Raw genomic sequence first — 11856 nt, forward strand, 5'->3', positions numbered from 1 at the left:
ATGAAATAAATAGTCAACCGGAATACGGCTTAACAAGACATAATTTAAACAGGACATATATCGAGCGCTATGAATACCGGACCTAACGTTATATTATCCTGTATTAGTAATATCTCTATTAGTAATATCTGATCTTGGCGGTCTACACAAAATTGTTGAATAGAACTAAAATACTAGGCATTAAGAAATCGAAGACGCTCTCTAAACAATGATGTAGACATGTTTAAATCGAAAACATCAATGACAACATTTCATTCAAGACAAATCTGTTGTTACGGGTTATTTTATCCATAACTGATCCTAATACGGTCGCAACGAAATCAAAAACTCAACCGAAGAGACCTATTTGGGCATGAGGCATGAGATTTACATTAACGAGGAGCACAGAAGCAACGATTTCTTCTCGAAGCAGCCAGAAAAGGAAGAAGCGTTGCGCATTTTTGCGTCTAGTGCCTAATGATTGCAGACCAAGCAGAAGACACAGTTGATAGTAGTATCAATAGTATTATCGATAGTATATATCAACATATAGTATTATCAATTCTTAAGTGACACATTACAAACATATTAATTTGCTATAAAAACACAGTTTTCCTGAATGCTGCTATGCTTATATTATAATCGAAATGCTCAAACAATCTGTTAAATTCCCTGGCCATTGATAATATGGAGTCAATTGAACCGTATTGCGTATTTTTAATGTCTCTATAGATTATCGTTTTGTTGTTGTTATCGTCGTTTGTATTGTTTTTGCTGGTTTTTGAAAAATGTTTTTGACCGATTCGATCTTTTGTTTCCATAATTCGGAATGTGGACAAGTAATAATAGAACCATATTCCAATGGGCCTGATGTGAGCCTGAATAGCGCACAATATGGGGCTTTTATACTAGGACGATGATGATGGTGATGGTGATGACGATAAACAACACAAATGGTGATAATACTGATGATGAAGACGACGGTGGTGTCATCGAGATCACCGATGGTGGAGATACCATAGTAGAAATTACAGCTGCATCAGGTTGACATTCATCCAGCAAAATGAGCGAAGCCAATGACGGTTGTACAGGATCCGGCTGAACGAGCATTCTTCGCGTTCAGCCGTGACCTCAACTGGTTAATGTGTGAATGCGATATATAACCAGCTGTGTTCACCACTTGATATGTAACCTACCCAATCCGCTTCTGAATCACAACAGGGACCCAACTCCAATCGTTGTAGTAATATTTCTTCGCGTAAATGGATTGACCAATGTTGAAAACTTTAATTCGGGACGGTAAATCAATTTTGTTAGATACAGGTCGGCGCGTTAGAGGCGAATGAAGCTACCCAGCTCAAAGTCTCTATAAAACTCTATAAACAACAACAGGTGGGCGCTGTAACCTTCCTTCTAATTCTTATTGTAAGGTGTAGTTCTGTATCATAAAAGGAATGTATCAAATGCCTCATGCAATGACACCTTGCCAACCTTAATCTTCTTGAGTGCCCTTTTCAAAGAATTTACAAATCGTTCCGCTTGGCCATACGATTAGGGACGGTAAGAGGCACTCTTTAAATGCTGTATTCCATTGCTATTGCAGAAGTCAGCAAATACTGCGCTCGTAAACTGCCTTCTAGTCCGTGCCTCTTACCTGCAACTTACCTCTTAACTGTACACAATCTACTCAGAATAATGACGGTCGCAGTAGCAGATATCTTTAAAGTGCATACCAATTCTGGCCATTTAGAATGTGAATCAATCACAAGAACGAAATAAATTTCTTCAATTGGCCTAGCAGAAGACGATCCTGCCAATATGATGGTATGCTATGAGCTGCAGACTTAGCCACAGAAGTGCACGATTAATATACCTTCAGCATATCTTCAACATCAGCTTCTATTTTTGGCCAATAAACATAGCTACGTGCATTTCCTTTCATCCGCTCAATCCCATAATGGCCATGGTGCATCATCTTTATTACAAGTTGTCTCCGCAAAGCAGGAACAATTAGCCGGTCTCCACAAATAATTCAATTCTTGATTATTGAGAAAGTCACTTTTCGCGTGAATGATTTTAAGCTCACGACTTTCTAATCTACCAGGCCATTCCGGACGTAGTTAAAACCCCGAAGCACAGGATCTTTTCGTGACTCGCACACTTCATACTCAAATGCAATCAGCAAAATACTTGCTGCATTCTTCACTAAAGCTCCGACGTCGTTGTCCAGTTCGATGCTAACAATCACTATGGTGGGTGTTGCAAACTTTCGGACTTTTTCGTGTAATATTAAAACTACATATAATAATAAGTCGTGGGGGTCCCTTTTACTAAACCAGCTCTTTATTCCTTTAAGATCAGATTCGGTTTGCGCGGCTCATCTGTTTGCGCGTCTGTTTGCGCGGCTCATCCAACTGACATTGGTGTAACTATCAGTTGGGCAAGGTTGTGTGGTTCGCGTATGACATTACATTATCTTACATATAATGTAATTATACCACCTATAACTTCTCCGGGGGGTGTAGCTCGGAGGTCCTCGTTCGATTTAAGTTTGTAATAAGAGGGAAGATTTGTTTTCAAAACGTAGTAATATGTACAATTAAAAACTATCTTCAACTATCTAATTGCACCTATCAACAAAATTCACTCACGAAACACCAAAAACAGTACAAAAGAAAATAAAAAAAAAAAAAAAACACTTCTTTTCACTATGACGCCAGCTTATTTCAACCTTTTAATTTTACGTTTATGCCTTTTAACACCTCTGGCAGTTTCAAAAGTTCTATCCGCGACGTGTTGAATAATTACTTTTGTTGCTCTTGGTTGCATTTTTGTTCGAATATTGGGTTTAACAAACACTGCTTGGTTTTCGTCCAGTTCTGGTGGAGCACTTTTTGAATTATTATTTTTGATTTGATGGTCGGCCGCTTTTTGCATGTTATGAAACGCATCAGAAAATAATATTCGTGCTTTTCTGGAAATTTGTTCCGGATCTCTGTTATTCATGTTGTTGAACAATAATTCGTTTGGTGTAAATTTCGTTGCTGAGTGTACACTATTATTGTATAGAGTGACAGCAATCCTTGTTAGCGTTTTAGTATCCGCTCTTTCGTATTTACACTTGTGCGTATTCATAATCTCTGTTATTGTGCAGTGTGTTTTTTCGATTTGCCCATTCGATTCAGAACATGACGCATATTTCAGCAAAACTCCCAGAGATGAGAAATAACTTTTGAGTTGAACGGACATAAAGGTGGTCTCGTGGTCCGTTATAATTTATTTTGGCAATCCAAAGGTTTAAAAATACGAAGCCAATTTTTTTTGAACTTGCACTAAATTCTTGTTTTTCAAGTAAAGCAGTTGCAAATGTTTTGTGAATGAATCTATGATACATAAGAAACTTCACATATTTATAATGTAATGTATATGGATGCGATCTAATGGTTTCTCGGTAATCGGTCTGGGCGTAATAAGGTAATAAAATCTGGGCGTAAGGTGTAATAAACAGAGGGGAATAAGGGAACGGAAGGGTGTAACACGGAAGAGCGGAAGAAATACGGAAGGGAATTCGACGACGGTCCACTTATGAATGCGTACTTCGCATGACAGTTGCGCAGCAAGCTGTCATGCCCAATTAACGGATTTACATTTTGACGTTTCGGGATTTAAGCAATGGTACATGGTCATGATCCTACAGGACATTACAGCTCGGCTGTCCTGACCTAGAATTGGCCTCAATTCTGTTTAGCACAAAGATCCTCCTACGTTTTAGGACTGGTGGCCTCAACTTGTCCGCCAGCTTCGGAGGATTCGCATGAAGGGGAGATGAATTCCTACGGAGCAGGAGATGAGTTTCACAGCGCTTAATGAAGTCAACCAGCTCGTAAATATCTCGATGATGTACGGTGATCAGACTGTTGTAGAGGGGATCGCGGCACAGTCCCTTTATGGCGTACGTGATGATAGCTTGTTCATTCACCCGGCCTTTCTTTCCCAGTGCATGTACACGGTATACGTATCCGCTGCACGATTCACTGAGCTTCTTAGTGAGGGCAGCGAGTTGGCTATGGATTAGGGCTTCATCAGCGTGGTCGGGAAAGGCCTTTGTGATTCCTTCAGCAAACTCATCGAACGTCTTAACGGTGTAGCGGAAGCCGTTATACCATTCGAGGGCTGCTCCTGTTAATCGGCCGCCAGCATACAGCAACGTCATTTTATCCGACCACTCGTATATTTCGCGGTTGTGACGAATCGTGTTCATCCAATGGTTGATGCCAAGGCCGTCCGAAAATTCAGGAATCAGAGACTTCACTTCCTCCGGGTGTACCAATCGGCTGTCCGTAGCGGGTTTTCTTTGCTCAATGGCCTTTAGTTTTTCTTCCAGCGCCAACAGGTCCAAGCGTAGCTGAATCGCCTTCAACCGATCAGAAATGGCGGAATTTTCATCGGCGTCACCCATACCATCACCTTTATACTCCTCATATCGGTGGTTTGGTTGCGCAATCGGTGTAATACACGGAGCATCCAAAATGGCAGCATCTGGTTGCACGAGTATGGCACGCGGAGCGTCCAAAATGGCAGTGGATACATCGGCTGGGGGCACTTTTCCGGATGTTTCTGGTGGGGCATCAGCCCCAATGCTTTCGGCGAACAATTTACGAACCTGCGTAAGCGTAGCAGTTGAGGGAATCACGATTCCGGCGTTAGCGAGAACACACAGCATTTCATCCCGGGTGGGCATGATGGTGCAAGATCGCCAAACGGAAACGCAAGCTGGCGAAGGGTACAATCCAAGACGGCACGGAGCGGAAGCACGAGGGGGATCCCACTTCTGAGATGTAATAAACAGAGGGGAATAAGGGGACGGAAGAGTGTAACACGGAAGAGCGGAAGAAATACGAAAGCGAATTCGACGACAGTCCACTTATGAATGCGTACACTTACACTGCACTGCACTTCGCATGACAGTTGCGCAGCAAGCTGAAACTTTATCTAAATTGTCCAAATGCGAAATGAAAATTATCCAAATGTTAAGTTACAACCAATTACAATAATATCATCCAAGTATACAAAACAAATTGAACCAATGTATCCTGCTAATACGTGATTCATAGCACGTTGAAACGTTGCAGGCGCGTTTTTTAACCCAAACGGTATTCTCGTGAACTCAAAGTGACCTTGAGTTGTCGAGAAGGCCGTTTTTTCGCGATGTATGGGATCCATTTCTATTTGGTGGAATCCAGATTTTAGATCAAGCTTCGTAAAATATTCAGATTTTCCCAAACAATCTAAGATTTCCTCTATTTGAGGAATGGGAAACTTATCATAGATAGTTTTCTCGTTTAATTTGCGATAATCTATCACAACTCGAACTTTTCGCACTTGTGATGCGTCGGATTTTTTCGGTACAACCCAAATGGGTGACGAGTATGGACTGTTAGAAGGTACAATTATACCATAATCAAGTAACTCATTAATCTGTTCTTCGACATCTTTTTTGAAATGGTTTGGAAATCGGTAGGTTTTTGTGTACGTTGGCTCTTCGTTTTTAGTTAATATTCTGTGTTTTATTACGATAGTTGAAGAAAAGTATTTGAAATATAATATATGAAAAATATAAAATATTTTGGAGAAGGAAAATATTTCACGAATGGAACAATTCTATCTCCAAAGTAAATTATTTCTTTGTTATAATCAATCAATGGTCTACATTTAGTTAAATATTCTGATCCGTTGATTCCATCAAAAAAATCACGGAAATTCATTTCGTAATTGAGTTGCTCGGGAATTTTTTTTCCTATTAAATTAATAATTCCTTTTTGAGTTACGTTATGGTTTCCAACTATATTTTTGATAACAGTATTAGTTGGTTGTATTGAAGTAAGAATGCCGCTTCTTAGAATATTTTTGTTAGCACCAGTGTCTATAAACAATCTAAATTGATTTGTGGTATCAGGATGTGTCTCTATTATGTATGGTAGAAAGTTTAATTCGGTGCTTTTGTTTTTACAGCTTCCTAAAAATTTACCAAAATGTCTTCTTCTTCTTCTTCTTCTTCTTTTGCAAGTGAGGATGTATCCACCTGCGTTTTTTACAATCAGAACACAATCAGAGGCTAACTCACTCTAGCTCAAGGCATTAAAACCTGACAATTTCATCATAAGGTCATTACATTTTGTTTTCCTGTTCTGTCATTTTCCTGTTTATGTTCTTGTTCTTTAAAATTCAATTTCGTTGGTTTCGTTCTTTCAATTTCGTTCCTTTCCAGTTTTTTCTTTCCATTTTTCTTTTAGTTTTTCTAATGATATCTCCTTTCTGTTTAGTTCGTATGTTTTGCAGTCAAATACCATATGTCGTCCCGTGTTTGGTGCATTGCATGTATCACAGATTCCTGATTCTGCTATCTTCATTTTGTTGAGCCAAAATAGTGAGAGGTCATGACCGAGTGTGATGGGCCTGTTAGTAATCTGTTAGTTATTTTAATTTCTTTGGTCGTTATGTTGACACCTATCTCCCACGGTTCGGGTTCAAAAGTTTTTTGGAATTCAAAAAAATTCTTCCCTTTCTTTTCGCATTGGTTTTCGTACCATTTTTTGGTTTCCTTTATCATATTATTTTTAAGTCTTTGGAATATATCTATGTATCTTATTTTATTTCCTAGTACTGAATCACTGTTTGTTCCTTGTTTTGCAAGGAAATGCAATTCCTTTGCCCATTCGTTTCCACTGATACCCACATGTGCCGAGATCCACCATATCTCGGCGTTAATTTGGCTACCTAGTTCATGTATATTTTTCACTATCCCTTCTATTTCCAATTCCTTTTTCGCATTCTTCAGTATTGTGCAGCTTGTTAGGCTGTCTGTTAAGATAGCAATATTTCTTAGTTTTAGTATATTAGCTTTTCAATTGCTATAAGTTCAATCGTGCATATTATTGCATGATTTGCTGTTTTAAAGTTATAGTACCAGGTATATAGATACCTATTCCACTTTTTCCTTTTGCGACACTTTCGTCAGTATAAATACTTGGTTTGTTCTTTACATTTTCGTCTATCATTTCTAACGTCATTTGTTTTAGTGTTTCTTAATTTTTCATTTTTGTTGTTGTCTATTTTCTCTTTTATTTTTGTGTTATTTTTTACGTATTCTTCAATGTCATGTCATGTCATTTTTGCTATGGATAATTTGCTAAGCCAGTTTTAAGTTCCCTGATTATTTCTTCTTGGTTAGTTGTTTTTCTTTTCCTCTGGTTTGTTTAGAAAATTTCTTGAATTTGTTTTCGGAAAAAATGTGCTGGAGAAAATGTGTAGGCTTATTTCTTTTCCTGCTATATATCTTCTTCTAATTTTTAGTGGTATTTCTGCATTCACCGCATGCAGTGAGTTCGATGGAGTTGTTTTTGTACATACCGAGCATTTCCTTAAGGCTGTGTATGTGACTGTATTTAATTTGTTGCTGTTTGTGTTACTGTTGTTGATTGTAAATGAGGATCCCCTTTCTATTAGGCTTCTAATGGTGGATCGGTATATTGTTCTGGCTTTTTGGAGTGATATATTATTAGCTTTTGCGCATAATATTTTAAATATATAATTATGCGGGTCACCACAGGTTATAATAAAAAAAATCATTTTTATTGATTATTAGTGGCAACTCGCGGGACCACTTCCTACCAGTACAAAACTAAGTGAAATCGAAATGAATCGCCTAATTCTATGTTTCCTATTTTTTTATACCTTTCGGGAACTAATTGCTGTCTATTGCGAAACGTGGGAATCGCGTATGAAGAGGATGTGTTGGCTTCCGGAGAGTCGGGTTGCAAGAATGAGCCTTCTTCCGTAGGGGACCTGCGTTGATCGATGACTGGTGTCGTGTTGTATGGGGCTAGCTTTCAGACGAACGGATGTGAGTCAAGAAATATTGATACGATCACACGTGCAACGTAATTATATTTATTAGCTTTGTTTTCTCAATATTGCTTTTAGATTTATTGCTGAAGCTTCCGCTTCGAATGCTTGAAGGCTTATTTGAAGTTTTTGTTGTAGTTCTACATCATTTATCCCTGTTGTTATAATTGCAAAGTCATCTGCGTATTGCACTAGCTTCGTATTTTTGATCTTGCTTATTCTTTGGTGTAGTTTTCTTGTATAGATGTTGAATAACGTTGGCGATAGCACGTCCCCTTGTGGTAATCCATTAGTGACTAGTTTTTTTATCTTCTTATTGTAACTAATGAGTTCTACTGTCCTATTTTTTAAAAGTTGTGCGATCCATTTCACTATTTGTGTGAGAGTATTTGCTTCAATTAAATTGCTAGCCAATTCTTTTAGTTTTATTTGATTGTACGCATTCCCTAAATCTAGAAATATAATTCCTGTTTTTAATTTTTTATTTTTGTTTTCCATGATGCAATTAATTAGATAATTTGTGCACGTTTGAATAGATCTTTTTTTCCTGAATCCAAAGGAGGTTTCAGGGATAATTTTGTTGATCGTGCAGTGGTTATATAATTTCTCCAGGACCGCCGTATTGCTGATTTTTATTATTGTTAATAAAAGTGCAATTATTCTATAGTTTTCATTTTTTTCTGGGTCTTTCCAGGTTTTGGGATTGCTATTGCCTTTATCGTTTTGTATTGTTTTTTTTTTTTATTTTCCCTTGTTGCAACATTTGATTGATCTCGTCTATTATGCATTTCGTGGAGTTTGCAGCTAAATGTTTTAGCATTTCATATGTAATGTAATCTACTCCTGGGGCTGTTTTCTTTTTTTTTTGTTGATTATATTTTCCCATAGTTCCGGCTCTATTAATTTTTCTTCATTTACAAAATTCTGACAGGAATATATTTTCTATTCTAAAGCTACTGTTTTTTCCAAACGTCTGATCAAGTATTTTTTTTGCTCGTTTTTCGTTGTTATGTGTTATGTTTTCTTCTTTTGTTGAATTCTTGTTCCTTTTGATTCTTTTCACTGTATCCCACAGTTCTTTGGTAGATGAGCTTTGGTTTATTACATTTATTGTTTTTTCTAATTCTATCTTCTTGTTTTTACGAATCTCTAATTTTAGTTTGGCTGCTGTTTTTTTCATTTTTATCAAGTTTTCTAACGTTCTTAGTTTGTTAAACTGTGTTCTGGCTTCATTTTTTTGCATCCAAGCTTTTCTAATGTCGACGTTCCACCATGATTTAGGTATATGTTTCAATTTGACCTTAATCTTTTTAATTATCTTGTTTATTCTTCTCCTTATTTGTCTTAGCTTAGTCCGTTATCACAGTTTAGTTTTGCTATTTGTTCTAATATTTTGGCTTTTTTGTATATTATTCTCTCTTTTATTTCGGTTTCTTGATCAATGTTAATGTATATCAATTTGTGTTGGCTATTTCCTATGTGTTCTTCTGTTATTTGCTTGTTTATGTCCATATATATATCTTGTGTTACTATTGTCAAATCAATTGATGTTCCTCTTTTGTTTGTATCGGTGGGGAAGTTGATGGTTGTTTCGATTTTTGTTATTATTAGGTTGGAGGTTTCTACCTCTTCCATTATGATCTTACCCCAGTTGTCCGTTTTTTCGTCACCCCAATATGTGTGATGACTATTAAAGTCTTCTACTACTATTGTTTTCTCTGTACGGCTTGTTGCAAGCTGGGCTATTACGTTTTTTACTTCTTCGTTGTTTGCTTTGTTTGAAATGTGGATCTAAATTATGTTTAATTTTGTTTCTGTTAGCTCAATTCCAGCAACTTGAATAAAATTGAAACTTTTTAAATTTTGGATTTTAGCATATCTTAATTGTTTTTTTACGAGGATGCAGCTCCCTCCGTATCCATCCTCTCTATCTACTCTCACTATGTTGAATCCTGGTATTTTAAATGTTTTTTTCTTCCTTCAGCCATGTCTCCTGCCAACTTTATTCTCCATTTTCCTTCCTTGCTTTTAATAGTTCTGCTACTATTTGGTTTCGTTTAAGATTATTTCTTTTGTCCTTGTCCACCTCCTCACTGGAGAATCCGGCGAGTTCCTCATCACTACTAATCAGTTTTGAGTCGGTGTCGGTGAGATCTTCATGATTTTCGTTATTTTCTGTATTTGTTTCTTTGTTCTTTGTTTGGTTCTTATTGTCTGTGTTTATGTTTGAGTTTGGTTGTGAGTTTAATGTTGTGTTTGTCTGTATTTTTTTTAAATTTTTTCGTTATCTGATATTGTGTTTCTGCTTTCTTTCTCTGTTTTTTTTCTGTGTTATTGTGTTTTCCTTCGTTTCTTCTGTTTTTTTTGTTTTTTGTTTGTATTTTCTGTGGTTTGATTTTATAATGTCTGTGCAAAGGTTTTCTTTATGTGATTTCTTGGCATAGCTGGGGTCTGTTATCTTCTAATTTTTCTCGCTTCTTTCATCGTTAATCTTTGTTTGATTTGTATTTTTTAAATTTCTACTTCATCGAGGTAAATTGGTCATTGTCATTTCGGTTTTTTATTACAATTGCTTTGTTCTTCGTGATATGCCTCTGCGCACGTTGCACATTTTTTGTTTCCTCTGCAGATTTTTTTTGAATGTCCTAGTCTGAGACAGGTTATGCACCTTAACGGTTTCGGGTAGTACTGCTCAACTTTTACGTCGTAGTAATACGCTACGTTGATTTTTCTAGGCATGTTTGCGCAGTTAAAGGTTAGGTATTTATCAAAGGTATTTTCGTATTTGCCGTCCTTATTTTTCCTTTTTACTATGTATACCTCTTTTATCTTTTCGTCCTTGAGGCCCTCGAGCAGCTCTTTATCGCTGATATTTGCGATGGCGTCGCATTTTATCACTCCTTTGGATGAATTTAGTCTATCATGTTCTCTCACTTCCACGAAAGCCTATATTTCGTTTCATCTTTGTTAGTTTTTTTGTGCTTGATTCTTGTTTTTTACTAACACTAGTAGGTTTCCGTCCTCATCATGGAGACTTTTTTGGGATTTTCTCCTAGTGTGGCTTCTAGGCCCTTCTGCACCAGAAAAGGGTTAACAGCGTTTACCTTTTTTATGGGGTCCTTGCTTTCTGTCACAAGAAATATTTCTTCGTCCATGTTCCCCTGTCCTATCTCGATCCGTTCTCCTCTGACTCTTCGGATCCTGAGAGAGCTATTTCCATGCAACGAAGATCCCGGATCGCTAGGGATCACAATCCCCATACGTGGGATCACTATTTCCATGCAACGATGGTCCCGGATCGATAGGGATCACAATCCCCATACAAGGGATTATTATTTCAAAGCAATGGTGATCCCGGATCGTTAGGGATTCAACAGTGATCCCGGATCATTCGATGCCCTATTATAGGATTGGATCAGATTTTTCAAACCTGGATCGGATCGGATCAACCGATTCACCTCCGAATTCTCATCACTAGTCCCAATCGTCCTTCTCTCTGGATACTCGTGCTCATTGCTGGATACTCGTGCTTCTCGACCGACGAGTGACTTCTCGCCTAGAGCGCACGTGAGTATCAGACTGCGTACGTTTCCAACAATAACCCCACTGCTCCCAACGATCAGAGCCTCCAACTCCGCTCAGAGTCTCCAAAGAGCTAAATGCGCCACTGCCCGGGTCTTGGGATATTTTGTTAGGACGTAAGTTTTGGCCCACCTGACTTATCCAAATTTTTGGCAACTCATGATGAAAAGGACTAAGGAAGATCACGCAGAAAGATGATGTATTAAAGAGATCACGCAGAAGCAATTCAGAAAGCAGAGGGCATCTATCTACAAGGTAACCCCAATGAGGATTTTTGCCACAGTATTCCATTAGGATAGAATATGAGTGTTTAGACCCGTGTTAAGCTAAAAGGAACAAGACATTTTTTTTGCTGAAAATTATGGTATTATGAAAAGAAACTTATACTAT

Source organism: Anopheles marshallii, chromosome 3, assembly GCF_943734725.1.
Source record: "Anopheles marshallii chromosome 3, idAnoMarsDA_429_01, whole genome shotgun sequence".
Lineage (NCBI taxonomy): Eukaryota > Metazoa > Arthropoda > Insecta > Diptera > Culicidae > Anopheles > Anopheles marshallii.